This window comes from Lynx rufus, unplaced genomic scaffold (assembly GCF_022079265.1).
Source record: "Lynx rufus isolate CCGP_SWC_20201006 ecotype Redwood Valley unplaced genomic scaffold, mLynRuf1.p SCAF_17, whole genome shotgun sequence".
Taxonomy (NCBI): domain Eukaryota; kingdom Metazoa; phylum Chordata; class Mammalia; order Carnivora; family Felidae; genus Lynx; species Lynx rufus.
The window spans coordinates 32,502,889-32,526,271 of NW_025814831.1; the positions used below are offsets into that span (position 1 = coordinate 32,502,889).

A 23,383-nucleotide genomic window follows, 5' to 3' on the forward strand; every position below is an offset into this window, starting at 1 on the left:
GCTGGAGGGTTACTGAAGGAGAAAACAGACACTCATAGGTGACTGGATTACAGGCCATCGGGCAGTAAAGGCACTACCACCGAAAGCTCAATGATAGCAAGATACTACACGGATTACCATTCGACCTAACCTTTCATAGCACTTAAAATTTTTTACTTTTTAAATGAAGCCGGCAAGCTCTCCATCCCACAAGTATCCACGGAGGCTATGTGCAAGGGAGTGTTCTAAGAATTAGACTGGGGTACGTTAAGTATCCTTTCCAGATCAGTTTGAACGCGACAGCGAACCCAATTCCGGTCTTTAAATCCCAATTGCGGGCCAAGGCGCCGGAACCAAAGCGTTGCCGCTTCATTTCCGGGCGGAGGCGCCAGTTTGTGGCGAGGGATCGATTGCTTTTGCCTGGCGGGGGTCGGTCCGGAGAAGACGGCGAGCTCGGCGGCTGCGGGCCAGCCTGGCGGTGTACGGCGTCCTCGTCGCGGGGGAGCCCGAGCTGCTGAGATCCGGGAGGAGCGCTGGGCCCGCGTCGGACGGCTCGGTCGTGTTTGCACACGCGCTGGTGCGAGGCCCCTTGTTGGTGATGGAGGTGGCGAGGTGAGAGCAGAGAGACGTGAGGAAGAGGTGGGCGGGCGGATGCAGGGAACGGGTGTCGCAGCGGGCGGAAGAGCCGGACCCTGGCGCTCGAGGGATGGTCCGGGGAGTGAGAGTTTTAAGGCAGTCCGCGTCGAGGGCGACCCTTGCCGGAGGTAACAAAATTAACGTACGTCAGAGCCAGATTTTAACCCCGGTGTGGTTCTTGCCGAGCCTGCGGACTGCGGTCACGGGGGACTCGATGCGGTTGCTTAATAATTGTGCGATTTTCGGCCTCTCCCCGCGTCAGTCTCCTGGTTTGTGAAATGGACTTGATTCGTATTTCACGTAGCTGACCAAAGGATGTATGAAGCGTTCAGCCCAACGTCTGCCAAATGGTAGGGATTCCCAAAGCGATGGCTGTGTTGTTCTTTGTGTCAGTACTGCTCACATGATACTCTTTTGTGTTCTGTGTTCCCTTCTACACCGAGTGCCCTGAGAATGAGGACTTTGTTCCATTGCTCCAGGGAGTGCAAGTCGACATTGGTATAACGATGGAACGATTAGGCCTTGGAACCAGTTAGACCTCAGTTGGAATCCACACCACTCCTTTGATTTGCTGCGTGACCTTGTGCAGGTGGTTTTCCGTGGCCGCCTTGTCCATAAACACAATAATTTGGATAAAGCTGTGGGCGGCGAGGTAGGCCTTCCAATCGGAGTTAAGTCCAATTACACTAATTAGGCCGTGGACAAAGGCCATTTAATTGTAAACACAACATGGTGTGCGTTTGGGAAGGATTATAAAATTATAAAATCTTTGGTCGTGTGTCAAATATACTAATTAACCTGTTGGCATAGCTGGAGTCAGGCAGACAGAAAATATTAGATTGAGTGCTCATAAACGTAGCAAAATTACTGGAATGAACTCAAGTCATGCATCCACTTTTCCTTGTAGCAATATTATGTAAAGAGCGGCATGTTATTACATAAAGCCCATAATTACTATAACATCTTCAAGGTAGATTATATCCTTTGATAAATGTTGCTAATCTTTATGGAACAACATTCAGAAGAGGGTTTTAAAGTACCAGGGACACACTAATAATTTTCTCCTTTCCTTCTCAGATAATGCTCTTGAAAACATACGGATTTTGGTGCTTCAGCTTCTTCTCTGTTCCTCAGTTTCCCTTGCTGAGATCATCAGTGACCTGCTACTTTCTAAATCTCGTATTTTCTCATCTGTAGCCAACCTGTTAGCTGCATTAGTTCTATCTGCAACCTTAATTCCTTTTTGCTGTGTAGGAAAATATATGCACAATTTCCAGTGATTAGAATGTGGATATCTTTGGGAGTGGTGGGGGATCATCCTTCTTACCACAAGAATATTTTTATTGTTTTGGGGAAGTCCTATCTAAGTGTGACAGGAAAAAAGGTAGAAATATCTCACAAATAAGGATCAACATTATCATCATAATCTTCCATTAAAAAAATAAGACATCTTAAATATGTTTGAAAAGCAAATGATAAGCTTTTACATATACATCATCACATACATCATCTCACTAAAATAGTTAAGGAGTACCTGGGTGGCTCAGTCAGTTGAGCGTCTGACTTCGGCTCAGGTCATGAACTAGCAGTTAATGGGTTCGAGTCCCATGTTGGGCTCTGTGCTGGCAGCTCAGAGCCTGGAGCCTACTTCCGATTCTGTGTCTCCCCCTCTCTCTCTGTCTCTGCCCCTCCCCTGCTCGCGCTCTCTCTCTCTCTCAAAAATAAATAAACATTTAAAAAAACCTTTTTAAATTGTTAAATAATGAGATAAAACTTATCCACAAGGTACCACTGGACACTTAAATTCTTTTCAAACTTAATGAAATATGAGTCAGTGAGAATTTAAATAGTATTTTCTATGTGTTGGATTGTCAAAGATTAAAACATTTGATAATGTATAATTAGTGAAATGATTAGTGAAGATGTCTACAAATATGCGCATTCACTGTTGGTATTAATAAATTTGAGATGATTTTGATACATTTATCAAAATTTAAAATGGGTATGCCTTTTGACCTCACATTTCCGCCTCTGCAAAGTTAATATTTATCAGATGTTCTTTACAGTGTTATTTGTAATTTTGAAGAAACGAAAAAAGGAGGTAGTTTATCTAAAAGAAAGCTTTGGTCTTTGTTTATTTATATCTATGTGTTAGGATGATATCACTTTAAAAATATATGGGGAGAGGACTTCTAGTTCTGACCAAGACGGAGCATGAGTGCCCCCTGGTACTCCCTCTGAACAACTAAAATCCCCGGACATAATATAGCAGACAATTATAGAAGGACTTGAAACGGGAAAAGAAGATGCCAGACTGCCTAGGAACCTCCTAAAACTCAGTTAAGCAATGAAATGAAGTGGTCTCCTGGCTTTGGGATAACGGATATTTCCCTCATTTCTTATTGCTGACAGATCTTTTGGCAAATAGCGAAGTGTATTAAAAAAAAAAAGTCCTTGGGGTGCCTGGGTGGCTCAGTCGGTTGAGTGTCTTACTCTTGATTTTGGCTCAGGCCATGATCTCAGGGTCAAGCCCCATGTCGGGCCTCCCTAAGCATGGAGCCTACGACTCCATGAGATTCATATTCTCTCTCTCTCTTTGTCTCTCAGCAACAACAACAAAAAGGAGTTCTTTATGGCGAAGTCAGACCGTCCTAGGCCTCTTGAGAGTTACTCCTTCCTTTTTGGAATGAATGCCCTGTGGGCAGGATGGCTGAAAACCAGAGGATAGTCCCTGCAGAGTCCTGTGCTTCTGAAGAAACACTCTTATTATGAAAGCTGTACGAAGCAGGTGAGAAATATAATAATTTTTATTAACAAGTCTAATCTACTTGAAAGGCACTGGCATAGAGGTTGTTGGGACCCTTGGCTCACATAGCAGTTTCTGAAGAAATCCTTTTATTATTATTTATTTTTATTTTTATTTTTTGAAGAAATCCTTTTGAAAAGCAGTGGAATTTAAATTGCTCAGACCATGGTAAGGGGTATGGGGACTTTGGAAAAGAAGAATATGTGAAACAGATCATGGTCTCTCAAACAGGGCATTACAGGGCAAGGAAGAGGAGGGCTGGGGTGGTCACAGTGGAATCTATCTTTCTGGGCCCTTTTATTCATTTGTATCATCTGCTCAGTCTTTGGAAATGGTATAATTCACTTTGGGATCAGTAAACCTCTACTTTCCAGTTCTACAGGATTTCTAGCTCAGTGTTTGAAAAGAGATCGAATTCCTTGTCAATTCCTTGACAAAGCCAGGCTTCTCCAAAACGTCATGCCCTTGTCTTGCCCTCCCTTCCTCAGCTTTCCCCACTCTCTATTTCCATCCATTTCCCTGCGGGTCTTCCTGTTTAGCAGCAGCAACACTGTAATACCAGTGCCCAGAATCCAGTGTTGGTGAGTGAGATCTGTGATACAGTCTGCAGTGCCTGGGCCTGTCAGCAGCAACGCCCATATCTGCCCTGGACCATCTGTGGAGCCAGGTTTGTTCTGGCCTCAGAGTGACTGTGGTTGGCTCTCTGACCTTCCCAGATTGTGCGAGCAGCTTAGATCACTAAGAATCTGTTTCATACTTGAAAGCAGTAACCTAGACTGATATAAACGTTTATAAAGCATCTGCTAGCTGACAGGATCTGGTGCTGCAGAAATGACCAAGGAATTTACAGTGGAGTGGGGGAAAACCGACAACTAAAGAAATAACTACAGGGCTTCCACAGTCAATAGTGATAGACCAGGTAATTCAGATCAAACTCTGAGAAAACCAGAAAATCTAGGTCGATTTTACAATAGAACATCTACTTGAGGCATAAAAGATATAATAAGATAAAGGATTACCGCAGACTGTGAATGGAGAGAAGAAAGGGATCCAGAGAGCTGAGTATGGAATTTGGTGTTGTTTTTCCCCTGGGAGTATTTCTGCCATAGGCTGAATGTTCGTATCTCCCCCCAAATTCACATTGAAACCTAATCCTCAAGTGATCATGGTCTTTGGAGGTGGGGCCTTTGGGAGGTGGTTAGGTCATGAGGGTGGAGCCCTCATGAATAGGATCAGTGCCCTTATAAAAGCCCCACAGGGCGCCTGGGTGGCTCAGTCGGTTAAGCGTCCGACTTTGGCTCAGGTCATGATCTCACAGTTGGTGGGTTCGAGCCCTGGGTTGGGCTCTGTATGGACAGTTCAGAGCCCGGAGCCTGCTTCAGATTCTGTGTGTGTGTCTCTCTCTTTCTGTCTCTCTCTGCCCCTCTCCCGCTCATACTCTGACTCTCTCTCTCTCATAAATTACAAATATACGTTCAAAAAATAAAAATAAATAAAAAATTTAAAAAACATTATCTCAGGGTGCCTGGGTGGCTCAGTCAGCTAAGCATCTGACTCTACACTGACAGCACAGAGCCTGCTTGGGATTCTCTGTCTCCCTCTTTCTCTGCCCCTCGCTCACGCTTTCTCTTTCAAAAATAAATAAACTTAAACACACACACACACACACACACACACACACACACACACACACACATTATCTCAGTCCCTGAATTTGGATCAAGGTATTTTGGATTACTGTTGCCTCTAGCCACTGGCAGGAAAAGAAAAAGTGAAATTCTTTCTGGAGAATGTTAACACTGTTAGGTCACAGATTAATTCTAATTTTGGAAATGTAATGTTAGATAAAATTTGAAAAATAACTAGGCACACAAAGAGACAAGGTAACATATAACATAAACAAGAACCAGCAGAAACAACAAATATTAGGTTCATAAGGACTCTAGCTGTTGGAGTTACCAGCCAGAGACTTAGAAAACTGTGTTAATAGATTTAAGATGATAAAAGTCAAGATTTTTAATTTTGGCAGAGAACTGGAACTATCAAAGACATAGTAGATTTGAAAAAGAGCCAAAAGATACTGTAATATGAAAAAATAATAACAAATACTTAAAACTTAGTGGGTAAAATAATGAGAAAGCACAACTGAACAGAGAATTACCGAACTGAAAGAAAGTTCTGAAAAAAATATCCTGAATAAAACATGGAGACCCAAAATGATGAAAAATAGTGATGAGAAGGTAAAATACAAAGAGGATGCCATGAGAATGTCTAATCTACATATAACTGTTAAAGGCGAGTGGAAGGAGTGGAAGAATGAATCTCTCCGACAACAGAGAGTGAACAAAGAGATAGAGTTTATCGAGGGAAAGTATAAAGCTCTCGAGAGTGAGAGAGGTCCTGACTGGGTAGCCGTCAAGGATTTTTGTCCCTGACCTTATCAGAGAGTTTGTGAGGCTCCACTCATGGCGCCTAGCCCAGGCAGGTCTGGAATATGCCGCTTCTTCAGCCTCTTACTTGCACCTGCAGTCTGCCTCCCTAAGGCTCCCTTATCTCTCCTCGCCTAATGTTAACCCTTTCCCTATTCATAACCGAAGTTCTGGAAAGCAAGTCCAAAATGAATGGGGCAGAAGCTACGTTTGAAAAAACTAATGGTTAAGAATTTGCCAAATCTCATGAAAGATATCAAGCTGCAAATTCAAGAATTGTTACAAACTACGTACAGAATAGTAATAGCAGTAATAGTCATAAGTGCATATCACAAACAATTTGCTGAAAACCAATGATAAGGAAAATAACTATAAAAACAGTGAAGGAATATCTTTAGGTTGTCTAGCTACCAATAGTACTAAAAATGTAGGGGAGAATTTTTCTTCTGATGCCAGATTATAAGAAAACCTACAACAAATGTCAGGCTTAATGGTGAAATGTTGCAGTCATTCCCTTTGAGATTAGATCAAGGATTCCCACACTATCCCTACCACTTATATTCAACAATGTACTGGAAGTCCTAGCCAATCCAGTAAAGCAAGAAAATGAAAATAAATGTTAAAAGATCGGAAAGAAAATTTTAAATGTCATTATTTGAATGTGATTGTGTGAAAAATCCAAAAAGCTCCACAAATGAGTTTTTAGAATTAATGAGTTTAACAAGTTTGCATTTCAAGATCAAAAGACAAAAATCAATTGTATTTCTATATACCAGGGTAAAAAAATGAAAGTTAGTTTTAGAAACAATACCATATATATTAGCATAAAAATACCCAATATTTTGCATCAAATAAAAGGCATTCAAGAACTAAAATAGAAAATATTATTGAGGCTAAAAAGTGACCTAAAATAAATGTATGATGTACCTATCATTTCATGGATTATAGGATTCGAAATCATACAGATATCTCAATCCAGCATGATCTATAAATTCAGTGTACACTGGTGACATTCCCAGCAACTATTTTGTGAAATTTGAGAAGATGATTCTTAAGTTTATGATGGAGATTCAAAGGGCTGAGATTTGCCTAAGACGGTAATTAAGGTATATGTGCAAGGATAGACAAATAGCCAAGGTCAAAAAATAATGCAGATTACAGGGAGAAGACCCATACATATCAATACCTGATTTATGAAAACAATTAAAAACATAGAGCACAAGGTAAAGGAAGAACTTCTAGGTATATAGTGCTAGGACAAAGAAATGTGCACGTGCCAAAAAAAAAAAAAATGATTCCTATCCTATTACCACATAAAATCAGTATTTCATTAGCTATACATCTCCATGTAAGGGATTATTAAAATTTTAGGTAATATTAGGTAATATATTAGTTAAGAGCAGAAAAATAATGTTTTAAGTGTATTTATTTTTGAGAGAGAGTCAGCGCATATGCGAGGTGGGGAGAGGCAGAGAGAGAGAGAATCCCAAGCAAGCTTTGCACTGTCAGCACAGAGCCCTACATGGGGCTTGAACCCACAAACCGTGAGATCGAGACCTGACCTGAAATCAAGAGTCCGATGCTTAACTGGCTGAAACACCTAGGTGCCCCTAGAAAAATAATTATTAAATAGGATATAAAACAGTTTATTATAAAGGAAAATATTGATAAATTGGGTAATACCAAAATGAAGAACTTAGGTTCATCAAAAGATAACTTTAAGAAAGAGAAAAGACAAGCTTTAAACTGGGAGAAGATATTTGCTACACATAAAGTCAATAAAGGGCTTGTGTCCATAATATAAAATGGACTTACGAATTATGAATCAAAAGTAGAAGGACAAAGCTTTCACGAAGGAGGATATCCAAATTGCCAATACAAATGTGAAAAGGGCTCAGCCTCATTAATCAGAGACAGAAATGCAAATTAAAACCACAATGAGGTACCACTACACGTGTAGCAGAATCGCTTTTATTTTTTTAAAAGAGGAAAATGGTAGGAATTGGCAAGGATGTGGAATAACTAAAAATCTCACACACTGCTGATGGGGTATAAATTGGCACAATCAATTTGGAAACAGAAACATGTGCCTGTGCATCAAGATACGTGAATGAGATTGTTCATCGCCGCATACTTCATAGCAGTAAAAAACTAGCATCAGCCAAAAACTCTATTATCAGTAGAATGAAAAACACATGAGGAAGGGTGAGGATGCTAACTGAGGCATATAGAGCTGGAGTAGAACATGAAACTAACCAGATAGGATGACAGGTTAGAAGTGGCATTGACAAAGAGTGTGAAACTTCAGTGAGTGAGGTTCCAAGATTTCTGAGTTGTGCTGGTCACCAGTATGGGGGAAATAGAAGACAGAACAGGTTGATCTCATTTTGTTGGTTTAACAAACATTACTGAGCACCATTTATATCCTAGGCACTCTGCTAGGATCTGGAAATAAACTGTGAGTAAGAGTGCACAGTCAGCTGAGTCTTCATTTGAGCTTTACAATGGCCTTTTGAATCCAGACAGTCATTTACATCTGACAGATGGGCTTTTGTGGCTCTGAAATGTCCTCCTAGTTGATGGTGAATCTGAGACTCAACTCAAGCCTTTTTGCCTCAGCGCTTTTTCTTCAGCCAAATGAGGAGAGGATGTGGATGAGAACAGTGTGTGAAGCCTCTGAGGAGCACATTTCCCCACCCCAGAGGTGCTTGTAACAGCCAGATACTCAAAGCTCATGAACAAGCTTATGTTCACTGTAGGCAAGCCAGGGCAGGGTGACCAGCCAGCTCTCCTGTTTCTCAGGCTTCTGTAGCAACCATCAACTTCTCTTATTGCTCCTCCTGGCCTGGTTCATTTCATCCAAGTGTTTTCCATCAATTATTTGGATGGCTATTGAGTTGTGGGCACTGAGCAAATTATCAGAAACACACACACACACACCCAGACACATTGTATGCCTTCAAGGAACTCTCAAATTCTAATCTGTGGATAAAGGCAGATCTTTAGGCCAGTGAGTGAAATGGAGGGTTTGGGGGCTTTGAGAGTCATAAGGGCATGACATAGGCAGCACAGAGGAGGAAGTGATCAGTTCTGGGAATTTAACCTTGAAAAGGGGTAGTGTTACTTTCAGGACAACTGAGCAGATACTCAGGAAAGACAACAGGTCTAACTAAGCCACAGAGCCACCACAGTCTGTTGTGTTAGAGGAAACTTTCTGAGGTCTTGGTATTTGCATGTTTGTATTAGTAAGCAGCTGATTATGTTGCAATATAAGGCAAGATCAATATTCTTAAGAAGGTGGAAGTATGAAGAGGATAGAAGACAAATGAGTATATGCTTCAAAGGAGGCTTGGTAAAAAAATCAGAGTAAAACCAAAACTCATACAGGTTTTATCCCGAAATGGCATCATACATAGAACGCAAGGGAAGAAAATTTTTCAAGAAGACAGTATCCACCTGTGCCAGATGCTTGGGACTTTATGTGAGAAGAGAATAGAGAACTGATTATTGAGTTTGGCCATGTGAAAGTTGTCAGGGTTTATGAAAGTCATTTCCGAGGAGGAATAAAGATAAGGGTGAGTTAGAGTGGATTGAAGAGAGAATGGGAAGTAAGGAAGTGAAAACAGCTAATGTGGAAAACTTCTGAGAAGTATTTTGCAGTTAAGGGAGGTAGAGACTGGAGTGGTAATTAGAGAGAGAAGACTAAGTTGGTTAAGGTCATAAACCTTTTTCACATTGGCAGTGGAAACCCTTGAAGATTTCAGAATCAGAAAATTCACTAAACGTGTAGGGCAAAAGGGGCAGTAATAACTTGGAGAAGGTGAAGTTGAGAGACCAGTGAGCAGATGGTCCAGGAATAAGGGGATAAGGATATGAACCTGGGTGGTGGCCACCAGGATAGAAATTAACAAACAGGAATGAAAGCTGTCTTAGAAAAATGGTGATCTTTGCTGAAAGATTTTCAGCAAAATACCCAAGTCACTTGCTTGGAGACAGAAGTGTGGACATGAAAGGAATCTAAAAGGAAACTAACACCCAAGAAAGGAGTTAAGGCATATGTCTTACGTGGAAAGAAATGATATTAAATGTACGCACATATATTTATACATTTATGCACCGGGAGCATACAATGTACTGGAGGACACCGTGGTTAAGGGTCCTGGGTAGAGATCATCTGAGAAGTTTGTTCGGTTTGCTTCTTGGTCTTCAACAGCCCCATGTGGTAAATGGTAGGACCCTAGGCTTTCCTCAGTCATGCCCCTCAGGTGTTCCCAAAAGGACAGGGCCATGGTACACATTGTCAGAACTGGCCCTCTGTTCTGGGGGACATCAGTGTAGACTGCTGGGCTCATGGGGCCTTTGCTCTGCACTTCTGTCCGGTGGTCATCTTGAGTCTGTCTCCTCTCACCTTCTCCTCAGCACATCTGTGGTCCTCAGTTGGCCAGCTCTCCCAACATTCCTGTTGCGGGGGAGCTGGCTTGTTATGCTCCAACTCTGGTTAGGATTTGGATACCTGCTCTCCATATTGCTGCCACCCAGAGCCAGTTTTGTCTCTTAGCTGCTGCTACAACCTTGGGCAAATCACTTAACTTCTCTGTGCTTTTGATGTCTCACTTAGGAAATGGTAAAAATATTACTGCTTACCTTATAGGTTTGCCTTGAGCATTATTAAATAAGTTACTATAGAACTCTTAAATATATTAGTGTATGTAGAGAGCTTAGGATACCACTTGGCCCATAAGTGTTTTTACAATATTATAATTGTGCTCACCTGATACTGTAGATGAAACCAGACGTTTGGCCCTTCTTTCTTTCTGCCCAACAGAGCCCTACTCAAAAGTTTTATGGGTGTGTGTGGGTGTGTAGAATGCTGTACTAAAGATGGGGGAAATGGAGGGATTTGCATTTCATTTGTGCCCACAGCTTACAATTTCAGGGTATACAGTTCTGTTCCTGAAAGCTTCTCAAACATTTCCTGTTTAAATTTACTCTCCTCTTGTTCTCTGCCCATCCCACATTTTTCATCGTTATAAATGCAGAGAAATTTAGCTATCTGTTCCTTCACCTTTAGCTCCACTGACCTGTGTTCTCAGGGTCTTATCATTCACTCCCAACCTGTTTATTAAGAATTTTCTTAAGCATGTATATTTCCTTCTGTGAGCATTCATCATGCAGTAGATACAGTTTGTAATGGTTCTCGTGTATTCCTTAGTATTGAAGTACGTTGAAAGCAATCTGATGAATTATTTTATCATTTGAGCCATCAATCTGGCCGTAGGTTTTCTGTAAGTCTACATTTTCACACCTTAGGGTACAAAAGTAATACAAGAAACTGTGAGCCCTTAAAGAGCATAGATTACATCTTTTTCATCTTTATGTCTGCAGCTGTACCCAGTAGGTGTCTCAAAAATTGACATACTTATAATTCATTGTCTGTATCTTTTCAGTAGGAAGGAAATACTTTACTTGGGGAGAAGGCTTCAAGCTTGGTACTCGTTTGCAATTAGTGGGTTAAGAGTTGCAGAATTTCTTCACTACCATGGTGGTAAAGCAAATGATTCCTTTTGGGCTCAGCTCCGGTACCAGAGAGGCCCAGCTGATACTTATAATACTGCATAATCTCAAGAACTTTTAAACATCATGAGCAATTCTCATTCTTTTCACTCCACAAGACTTGATATCTAAGTTTATGTTATTATAATAATTCCTCTTGCTACTGAGTTTCTTCTGTGGAATAGTAAAGAATTTAAATTTTCTACAAAGTTTGTTTGACCATAGTTATTCCTCTAGTGGGATATTCCTGGGAGAAGAATGGGAGAAGTGGTATCTAGAAGGGAGAGGTGATATTCCTTCCAACACAGATCTATTACTTCCAAAATGGCAAATATCCCTTTTGTTTCCTTTATTACAGTTGCAAATATCCCTTTTGTTTCCTTTGGTTACATTTTTGTTTAAAATATTTTTGTTATAAAGAGTGTAACTCCATTTTTTAATGTTTAACTGACATCTTTTAAACCTCCCCTCTCCTTCTTCACCACCTGTCCCACACATGGACAAACTGATAAGAAAGCCAAAGTGATCTTTCCTTTGTGCCTGTGGAACATCACAGCAGGCATGGGAACCCTTGTTCTAGTCCCCTTTCCTAGTCACCATAAAAGCCTTATGCCGATCTTTTCCTGCTCTCTCAAGCCATTTTTGGGCCTGCTTGGGAACCACCCTGTTCTCCCCAGAAAGCCTTATTATATGATTAATAAATCTTTTCATACCTTCTTGGTGTCTGTGTCCACGCTTCAATCAGATTTGAATTGGGGTCCATCCTGACCCTATAATGTGTATGCAACAATTTTATTAAATATTGAATTTAATGCATGTGAAGGAATGTTAATATGTTTAAAGTATAGAAGCAACAATTTAAAAAAGTTCTAGACCTACCACCCAACCAAGAAACAGAATATCACCACTGTATTTGAAGTGCTTTACCTGATTTCTTGACTTACCCTGCATAAACCAGTCCCCTACCTCCACTCATCACGGCATTTGAGATATTTGATGATTTATCACTCCCCTTATTTTTATATTTTAAGCACAGATGTAAGTTTTCCTAAATTATATATTGTTTTATGTCTTTATTAAATCAATATAGATGAAATCATGTTGTATAAACTATTTGGGTACTTTTTCCGGTTAATGTTTAGAAGTTTTGATTCATAGAGCTGCATGCATTAATTTTCTCTAGTGTATGTCTATAGTGTGAATATATTACAAGTGACTTGTTTATTCTCTTCTTAGTGGACATTTGGATTTTCCCCCTTATCTTTTCCTTATGTATAAAATGCTGTGAACATTCTTCTACATAAACTCTGGTGAAAATGTGCAAATCTTTTCAGCAGGTGTACCTAGGAGTGGAATTTCTGCATCATACAATATCCACAGTTTTAGCTGTGGCTGATGATGACAAATTGATTTCCAATTTCATATCTATTTGGTTTTTTTAAAAATATATTTTATTTTTAAGTAATCTCTATACCCAATGTCGAGGTCGAACTCACAGCCTCAAGATTAAGAGTTGAATGCTATACAGGGGCGCCTGGGTGGCTCAGCCAGTTAAGCATCCGACTTCAGCTCAGGTCATGATCTCATGGTTCGTGGGTTCAAGCCCCGTGTCAGGCTATGTGCTGATAGCTCAGAACCTGGAGCCTGCTTCGGATTCTGTGTCTCCCTCTCTCTCTGCCCCTCCCCTGCTTGCTCTCTGTCTCTGTCTCTCTCTCAAAAATAAATAAACATTAAAAAAATTGCATGCTATACAGACTGCGCCAGCCAGGCTCCATATCTAACTATTTGGATGAACAATTTTTTCAGCACCATTTATCAAAAGGCTCTTAACCCACTGATCCATTTTTATCACTTCTGACATAAATCAAGTTTGCATATATGTGTGGTCTAAGTTCTCTGTTCCCATTTGTCAGTCTGTTTTTGTCTGTTTCTGTACAGGTACCATTTGGGCTCATGAATATAGCTTAGTTATAAGCCTTGATATTTAATACAAGATTCCTACTTTATTCTTTTTCCTCATGAATGTCCTAACTATTCTTGGCCCTTTGTTTTTTCATAGAAATTTTAGAAACAGTTTATTGAGCCACCAACCAAGAAAACAAAATAAACAAAAACCAAAACTAGATTGAATTGAATCTATAAGTCAATTTGAAAACTGACTTCTTTGCAATATTGGGTGTGTATATATATATATATATACATACACACACACATATGTATATATATATATATATATATATATATATATATATATATATATACACACACACATAAACATAGCACATCTTCCTGCCGGGTGAAGCCTTTTTCAACGTCCTTCAAGAAGGTAGTACAGTTTTCCTCAGGAAGGGCACACACCTTTTTGGTTAGATTTATTCCTAGCTACCTCATTTTTATATACTATTGTAGATGTAATCTTCTCTCTAGATTAGGCTTTATCTTTTAAAAGCTGGGTTTTGATGGCATATATAAAAGAACTTGAGTTGTATGTCTTGGTTTTGATTCCAAATACAGTCACCTCTCATTCCAGTTATTTATCTGTAAATTATTTTGATTTTTCCCCGCATCTCTGAATAACACTTCTGATTCTTCCTTTCCAGTTCTTGTAATTTTTAACTCTTTTTTCTTGCCTTTAACTGGCTAGAACCTCCAGCGCAATGTTATATAGAAATGTCTTGTTCCTGATTGTAAAAAGGAAGGTGTCACCATTAAGGAAGTATGTAGGCTGTTTGTAGATGCCCTGCCCTGACTGATGATGGTGATCCTGGGAGTGCTCCTTAGTTGCCTAAAAATGAAATAGTTCGGACTTGGGGATACTGCCTCTTCACCTCAGCAGCAGGGGACAAACCTAAGCCTAACTTCACATAGGACTGGAGGCTTTCCTTCCTCAAGGTGCCTGAATCCAGTTTCCTTAAGATCATCAGTAGAAATGAAAACATATAACCTTGATACAAAGACTTGAACATGTATATTCATAGCAGCATTTCTCACAGTAGCTGAAAAGTGGAAGGAATCTAAATATCCCTCAACTGGTAAATGGATAAACAAAATATGGTAGAGTCATACGATGGAATATAATTTGGCAATAAAAAGGAATGACGTACTGATGCATACTACAACGTGGATGAGCTACAAAATCATACTCAGTGAAAAAAGCCAGTCACAAAAGAACACATATTGTATGAATCCATTTATGTTAAATATCCAAAAAAGGCAAATCTAAAGAGAGAGAAAATAAATTGGTGGCTCTCTAGTGCTGGGAATGATAATTGGAGAATGGGTATAAATGGACCATGAGGGTTTTTTTAGGGTAATGAAAATGTTCTAAAATGAGGTTGTGATGATGGTTTTGCAACTGGAAATATAATAAAATTAATTATACGTTGAAAATGAGTGACTTTTATGGCATGTGAATTACATCTCAGTGAGGCTGCTTAAAAAAACAAACAATAAAGCAGCTGACAGTAATCTGACTGACTGGCACCTAAACCTAGACCACTTGGTGTCTAGGTCCTGACCGATTATTCCCTGCATATGAGGCTGCTCTGATGCTTGCCTGGAAAGAGGATAGTAAAGGGGCAGGAGATCATTGCAAACAGATCACTGAACAGCTGCCAGCTACCCAGATTGCAGTGCAGATACCAGTCTGCCCTGGTCTTGGGCCACCACAGTGCCGACGTGATGGATTCATGAATGGAGTAGCCATGGTGGACAGATGAAGGCTCCTCCTGGGCACAGAAGCATGGCGTCCCTCATCAAAGCTGACCTTGCTACTGCTCCCACCCTCCCTGTCAGCCACGGAGATGGATGCCGGACCCTTTTAGTGTGCGAATCTTTGAGGAGTCACTTAGTGATTACGTGAGACCCTTTCCACCCTGGAGAGGGCAGCAATTCATTTTGACTAAGGTTGACATGTTTTCTAAGTGTGCGTTTACCTTTCCTGCCTGTTACCAACTTGGTCAGCGCCTCTATTCAAGGACTCACAGAGTATCTGATTTACTGACATGGGATCTCCCACATACTGGCACTTCAGATCAAAGGGCTGGATTTATGAAAAAAAGCGGTTCTGCAGTGGGTACATGTCTTTGTGATTCACTGATCCCACTACATCCCACATCATTGCTAAGCTGCTAGCCTGAAAGAGCAATGGAATGGCCTCAAAGAAACACAGCCGAAGCAACAGTTTGAAGGTGATGTCTTACAAAGGTATTCCTTCAGGATACAGTATATGTATATGTTAAAGCAGAGGTTGGCGAACTGGTTCAGAGGCCAAATCGGGCTTGCTACTGTTTTACAAACATGATGTCGTTGGGACACAAGCACGCTCATCATTTATATATTGTCTGTGGCTTCTGTTAGGCTACATCGGCAGAGTTAAGTAGTCAGGTCAGAGACTGTATGGTCTACAAAGTCTAAAATATGTACCGACTGGCACTTTATTTTAAAATTTTTTTTTCAACGTTTTTTATTTATTTTTGGGACAGAGAGAGACAGAGCATGAACGGGGGAGGGGCAGAGAGAGAGGGAGACACAGAATCGGAAACAGGCTCCAGGCTCTGAGCCATCAGCCCAGAGCCTGACGCGGGGCTCGAACTCCCGGACCGCGAGATCGTGACCTGGCTGAAGTCGGACGCTTAACCGACTGCGCCACCCAGGCGCCCCCCGACTGGCACTTTAAAGAAAAGGTTTGCCATTTTCCCCTTAAATCAGTGATGGCTGTATGGTTCTGTGTTACTGCTGGGAACCAAGGACTGGGAAGGATCGCTCTGTTCCAGCAACCCACTTGGGAAACTTTTGCTTCCAGTTTCTGAAACTTTAGGGCTCTTCTGTTGAAGAACTAGAGGTCCTGGTTTCTAGAAAGGGAACACTTCCAATAAGGGAAACATTAATAGTTCCACTAAACTTAAGGTGTTGGCTGCCACTGGTCATTTTATGCTCATTGTGCTAGTAGACCAGCAAGAGGAGAAAAGACTTACCATACTTGAAGGGGTAATTGAATTTGATATTCATGGGAAGGCCAGGTTGCTGCTACATACTGGTAGCAGGGAAGATTTATATGTAGCACTCATGTGAGCCACTGGGTATCTCTTGGTAATCCAGACCTTGTAAATTGGCAAGCAGAGCTTAACTGTGGCCAGACAACAGCATGGTAACCAAAGTCTCAGACCCTTCAGATAACAGTACCACACAGGAAGCCACCTAGACCAGCAGAAATGCAAGCACAGGGTGAGGGGAATGTAGACTGGCTAGTAAAGAAAGGAAATCATCCTTGTCAGTTCTGACCTCAGGACTGACGGCAGCTGTGGAGGCTATAGTTTATCCCACTAACTTCTCTTTTAAGTTTTCATAGAAATTGTAATCAACCAGAATCCTGGAGAAGTTGCCAAAGAATGGAGTGAACCTAACGTGTAAAGCAAGTGGACCTGAGTGGTTCAAGGGGTGGAGCACAGCAGACAATGTTGGTGCTGTGTCCAGACGTCCTGAGTTTGCTTTCGTTGGCTTGGTGTACGCATTCTCCTCCAGCTGCTCCACGCGACGCTACTAATGCACTTGCAACATTTTCAAGAGGCTTGCCTTTGGTAGATTGGAACAACATCACCAGGAGGTGTCTGGAAGTTATGCATTACTTATCCCTGTTACAGCCTGCAAACAGTGACTGCCTAATGCCTGTTATGGAGATACAGAAACCTCACTCCCCTGCTAAGGTGGGAAAGACTGTGGTGTGCTGTGTGCATCAGAGCTCCTGGAGATGTGGGGCTGAGGCTAGACCCAGCTGAAACCACAGTCTTGCTTTGCTTCTTCCGTTCGCTTCTGCTGCTGCCCCTCCTTCCTTACGGGTTTTCCCTTTTTCTTCTCTTACACAGTTATAAGTTTGGACCTTAAAAGATACTGTTGATATGCTGATTGGTCTAAAACAGGCATGCAGGGGCATGTGTTTGGCCCCAAATTTCTTATGTAATTATGTAATTTCTCTCTTAATAAAAATCTTGATTATATCTTTTGTGCCTTGTAAAGTTTGTTCTGTATTTTTCCCATAATGTCTAAGGTTGGAATGCTTATTAGTTCGTTACTTTTGAGCCTTTTGTGTTTACTTAGGAACATACAATTATCCATTTTTCCCAAACTAAGACTTTAGCAGCATCTCGCAAATATTGACTACTCGCAAATATTGAATATGACATTCTTCATTATTTGGTTCTGAGAATTTTCTGATTTCTATTACCACATTTTTTGACCCACAAATAAATGTTAAAATTTCTAAACACGTGTGAATAGTTTTACTCATCTGTTATTGGTTTGTGACTTAATTTTATTGTTGTTAAGTAAGTGTTCTGTGTGATACTAATTTTTGAAAATTTACTGACATTTGTATGCATGATCATAAATATTTTGTGCTTGGAAAGAATATATTCTACAGCTGTTGAGTGCAGTATTCTCTCTCTCTCTCTCTCTCTCTCTCTCTCTCTCTCTGCTTTCCATTTAACTTGTTAATTGTGTTGCTCAGATTCTTTATATCCTTATTTTTTGGTCTATTTAATTTACTATAAGAAATTAGTTAAAATCCTCCTCTATGATAGTGAAATTGTCTATATATTTTGAGACTATGTTATTAAGCCATAAAGTTTAGAATTGTTATATTTTTCTGATGAGACCTTTATCATTATGTAGTGATCATCTTTATCTCTAGAAATGCTTTTTGCTTTAAAGTCTATTTTGTATGGCATTAGTATAGCTACCCCAAGTTTCTTTAATATTTTCCTAGTCTCTTTTTCCCATGCTTTGACTTTCACACTTTTTCTGTCCTTGTGTTTTGTGAGGCACTTATAAAGAGCAGAGGGTTGGATTATTTTTAATCCAGTGTGATAATCACTGACTTCAAATTGGATAGTCTAGACAATTTCCATTTATTGGGATCAGTTTTATATTTGGTATAGTAGATTATTATCAAAATTGTCCCTGACCCTTCCTAACAGCCCCTCCTCTAAGCCTGTCCCTACTAAAGTATTATAACCCCATTGACATCTAAGTCTATTAAGATGCTTGGCCTTAATGATTTCTTTTGTGTTTTTGTTTTGTTTTTGTTTTTTACTAATTGGAAGTGAGTAGAAATAAATGTACTACTTCTCAGTAGAAGCTTGTATATACAGAGTCGTTGTTCTAACGAGTTGTTTTCTGCCACCATACCTGTGGCAGACTGAAGCCATTCCTTCAGTCTAGGTTCCAGATTGAATAGCTAAGGCCAACCAAAGACTGGAATGCAATGTGTGTGAAAAACAAACAGATTCTGTAAGTCACTGAGATTTGGAGATTATTAATGCAGAAACCTTCCAAGATACGATTAATGCAGTTGACCCTTGAACAACACGGGTTGGGGGTGCTGATCCCCACGTGGTCAAAAATCCACATGTAACTTTGACTCCTCCAGAATTTAACTACTAATAGTCTACTGTTGATTGGAAGCCTTACCGATAACATCAACAGTCAATTAATACATATTTTGTGTGTTATACGTATTACATACTATAGTCTTACAATAAAGTAAGCTGAAGAAAAAAAATGTTACTAAAATCATAAGGAAGGGAAAATACATTTACAGTACTGTACTGTAAGAAATATAAGTGGACACATGCAGTTCAGGCCCATGTTGTTTAAAGTTCAACTGTACATCTAAATTGATTTCTACCATATTATTTGCTGCCCTCTGTTGCTCTCTCTCTGTTTTCCTTTTTTTATTCTAATGTACTTTCTTCTTGATTGATTATTATTGACAGTTTCTAACGGTCTATTGCGAAGTAAGAGAAGGGCAATGTAGGAAGCTTTTCCTAAGATTTTATTTCTTCAGTGTAGAGGACTGTTCTTTATTCTGAGTCTTCTTGATTTATTTTTAATTTTCCATTCCTGTTCTCCCCTAACAGTTTGGAATTATATTCTGTATTCTTTTATTTCTCTTTATATTTTAACTTGTATACCAGTATCCACTAGGATAGACTGTATTATGCACTGGGAATAAACCATCCCAAATTCTTAGTGGCTTACAACTGTAAAGATTTCCATGCCCCCTCTGCACCGTAGGCTGATGGAAGATTGACCATTTGGGAGCATCAGTTGTAGGAGGAAGATCAGAGAATGGACAGTTTGTAGCGGTGCTTAAATACATCTCCTTGGATCACTTCTCATATTTCATTGGACACAAGTCACGGGACCACACCCAAATTAGTGGGAGCAGGGAAATGCACTCCTCTTGTGTGAGTAGAAGGAAAGGAAAACTTGAAATACTGGTGAAGAGATGTAATGTCTACCACAGTTTGCCCTTTTGCTCACCAAATGTAGGTTAAGCTTACTCTCACGTCAAAGGAGAGCCACCCCAAATTCCCATCTAGTGAGAAAGGTTAGCTCAGGATCAGGTTTCCTCTGTATTGTAGGGTAGGATGGATACATAGCAATCTCTACAACAGATCTTGATATACTTGCTCTTGATGCAAGGCCTTTGAACCAAAAAGAAAAATTGGGGGGCCCCTGGGTTGCTCAGTAGGTTAAGCGTCTGACTTTGGCTCAGGTCATGATCTCACAGCTCATGAGTTCGAGCCCCACGTTGGGCCTGGTGCTGACAGCTCAGAGCCTGGAGCCTGCTTCAGATTCTGTGTCTCCCTCTCTCTCTACCCCTCCTCTGCTCATGCTTTGCCTCTCTCTGTCTCAAAAATAAATAAACTTTTTTTTTTTAATTCGAAAAGAAAAATTCGGTTTGTTACATGCTCCCAGTATACAATGATGAAATAAGCACAACATAAAGAGAAAAGTACCCCCATTTGGAAAAGAAAAATTCCGTGAAACATAGCAATCACTGGTCCGTAGCAGTTTTGAAATTGTGGTGGGCACATATGGTTAAGGCCCTCCCTCTTTGGGGTGGGAAATATCTCCTGATTAAGTCTACTCTAGAGAGTGAAAGGACTTCTTTTTCCATTGTTCGCTGTGGCCCTGACTCTACCTTCTGGAAAGTTCTTCCTTTTGTATTATTCTTCTTGGTCTCATCGGAAAACGAGGGCAATAGAACCTCCTTGTGGGCCATGCAGCTTTCTCCACCTTTTGTTGCCCTGCTTCCTCTGGCAGTAAGACTCCCCCAAACTTAATAGACTTGCTCTCTATTTGATTTCAATCAGCTGTATGTACCAGTATCCATATCTGCAGTTCCTTATAATAAATATGCTTTTTTAGAGTGTTCTATTTCTCTCCTTTAACACATATATCCCTACATCCCTATTCCCTTTAATATCAGGTAACTTGAGTCTACTCGATGTCACTGGGAAGAACACATACTTTTAGCTATTTACTTTGAGTTATTTTATCTAAATGAACAATTTGCTGGATACGACACCCTTATTTGGCTTTTTCCCAATTTGAAGTTCTTCATCCATCCAGTAGTTTTCATAAAGTTACAATGAGCACTCCTTTATTTTGACTTTTGCCTCAAGGCTGAGTTATAATTAGCCTTTGTTGCTCAAATAGTTTTTACATTTAGCTTTGACATTTGGGGTGGTGAGGAAGTTTTCTTTTCCATTTCTGAAAGTCCCTGAATTTCCATATTCTCTCTACTCCCTTTGATTCCTGTTTGTAAACATGCAAATTCTTTCCTGAACTAAGGAAATGGTCAAATGCAGACAGTTATCAACACTCACTAGTAAAGTTGTTTTCCAGCTTCTTCCCTTAGAGCCACACATAACTTTATTAGGTACATGATATGTCTCCCAACATAGGGCAGATGACTTTTTACTAAACATTTTGGCATTACATGTTCTCACCTCCATATGCATTTCACCCACTGCTCTCAGTACCAATGCTTGTTTCTGTTGGGATAAAGTAATTTATATTGTTGTATGAACAATCTGAAAATTTCAGAAAGAACCAAGATTTCATCCTCACTGTGGGTTACAGGCTGTTGAGGAGGGTTCAACAGGAATAGTACTAGTCACTGGTCACAGCAGCAAAGGGAAGAGAGAATGGATACTCAAACCAACTCTTAAATACTTCTTGGAAGTGACACTTCTGTTCATATTTCATTGATCAAAGCTAGTTTCATGGCCAATGCTAACTTCCAGTAGGCAAGGAGGTACAGGCCCCCATCGTTTCCCAAAGGGGAGTAGAATCATAAATACTGAAGAGTAGCATTACTGTCTGTAACAAAATACAAAGTTATTATCTTTAGCCTTTTCTAAAATAATATAAGGACAAGAAAACTTTAATTTCCCGAACTTATATATTTCCCAGGATATTATTTTTTTGAAAATGGTTCTCCCAAATTAGATACTATTTTAATACCATTTCTGCAGTCAGTATTTATTTTGATTCATTCATACATTTACCACTTTGTTTTCCTACATTGCATTTTCTTACTAAATTCAGTTTCTTTTTGTGTGTGACATAAAGACTTTAGAGTCCTTCAACTGAGACTTTAATAGCAAATTATTTTTGTTTGAAAAGACTCACTTCGGGGCGCCTGGGTGGCGCAGTCGGTTAAGCGTCCGACTTCAGCCAGATCATGATCTCGCGGTCCGTGAGTTCGAGCCCCGTGTCAGGCTCTGGGCTGATGGCTCAGAGCCTGGAGCCTGTTTCTGATTCTGTGTCTCCCTCTCTCTCTGCCCCTCCCCCGTTCATGCTCTGTCTCTCTCTGTCCCAAAAATAAATAAACGTTGAAAAAAAAAAAAAAAGAAAAGACTCACTTCATCCCTTTTCTCCTGAGTGAGAATTTATTTTCTTGGGTATTCGATACTATGTTTTCTTCTCCGATTTTGAAGGTGTGATTCTGCTGTCTTATGGCCAGTACCATTGTTGTTGAGAATTCAGCTGTTTGTAAAAACTGCCATTACTTCGTATCTCATCTGCCTGCCTTTCTAGCTTCTTTTACAGTCTTCTTTTCTTTGCTCTTCTGTAAATGCAGTGTGATGTGTCTGGGTGTGGAAGTCCAATTTATCCAGCTTGGGGTTTGGAAATCTTAATCTGAATGTTCTTATCTTTCATCAGTCTGGAAAACGTCCAGCCTCCATCTTTAGGACTGTTGCCTTACCAAGTCCATCTTGAAACTCTGATTAGATAGGAGATAGGTCTTCTTACTCTAATGTCCAGGGATTTTTCACCTATCTTACAGTATTTATCTTTTTGCCTTTTACTCCATTTTGGTCTTGGATAATTTCCCTTACTTTCTTGTTAGGATACCTATATGCATATAAAAAGTTGGGAGGATTAAAAAAACTATCCAGATGTTTAAATTATTTTGCAGTGTGAGCTTGGAACTGGACATATAGTTTACCATACTGTCAATTATGGAGTTGAATTTTCCATTTTTTTTTTGCATGCTTATTCTGTTACATTTATTTATTTATATATTTTTTTAAATTCTGTTACTTTTTTTTTTTTTTTTGGTTTGTTTTATTTTTGAGACAGAGAGCAAGAGCCGGGGGGAGGACAGAGACAGAGGAGGACAGAGAATCCCAAGCAGGCTCCACGCTGACAGCAGTGAGCCTGATGCAGGGCTCGAACTCATGAACCATGAGATCATGACCTGACCAAAGCTAGACACTCAACCAGCTGAGCCAACCAGGCACCCCATTCTGTTACTTTTTTTTTTTTTATTTTTTTTTAATTTTTTTTTTTTCAAAGTTTATTTATTTTTGGGACAGAGAGAGACAGAGCATGAACGGGGGAGGGGCAGAGAGAGAGGGAGACACAGAATCGGAAACAGGCTCCAGGCTCTGAGCCATCAGCCCAGAGCCCGACGCGGGGCTCGAACTCACGGACCGCGAGATCGTGACCTGGCTGAAGTTGGACGCTTAACCGACTGCGCCACCCAGGCGCCCCCATTCTGTTACTTTTAAACAGGTACACTAGAAAGACCATTAGAGAGCTGGTGTTTATTTATGATCCTTTAAACTACAGGGGAGGGTCAGAAAGAGGGAGACAGAGAATCCCAAGCAGGCTCTGCACTGTC

At 40.2% G+C, this 23,383-nt stretch overlaps 1 long non-coding RNA gene across 1 annotated transcript; it reads left to right on the plus strand.

Moving 5' to 3' along the window:
• Window positions 1–413: 413 nt before the first annotated feature.
• Window positions 414–17,666, plus strand: LOC124512071 (uncharacterized). The gene is made up of 3 exons (XR_006962057.1): window positions 414–591; window positions 3,223–3,403; window positions 16,745–17,666. It is a non-coding gene; the product is annotated as an uncharacterized LOC124512071 (long non-coding RNA).
• The last annotated feature ends 5,717 nt before the right edge of the window (window positions 17,667–23,383 follow it).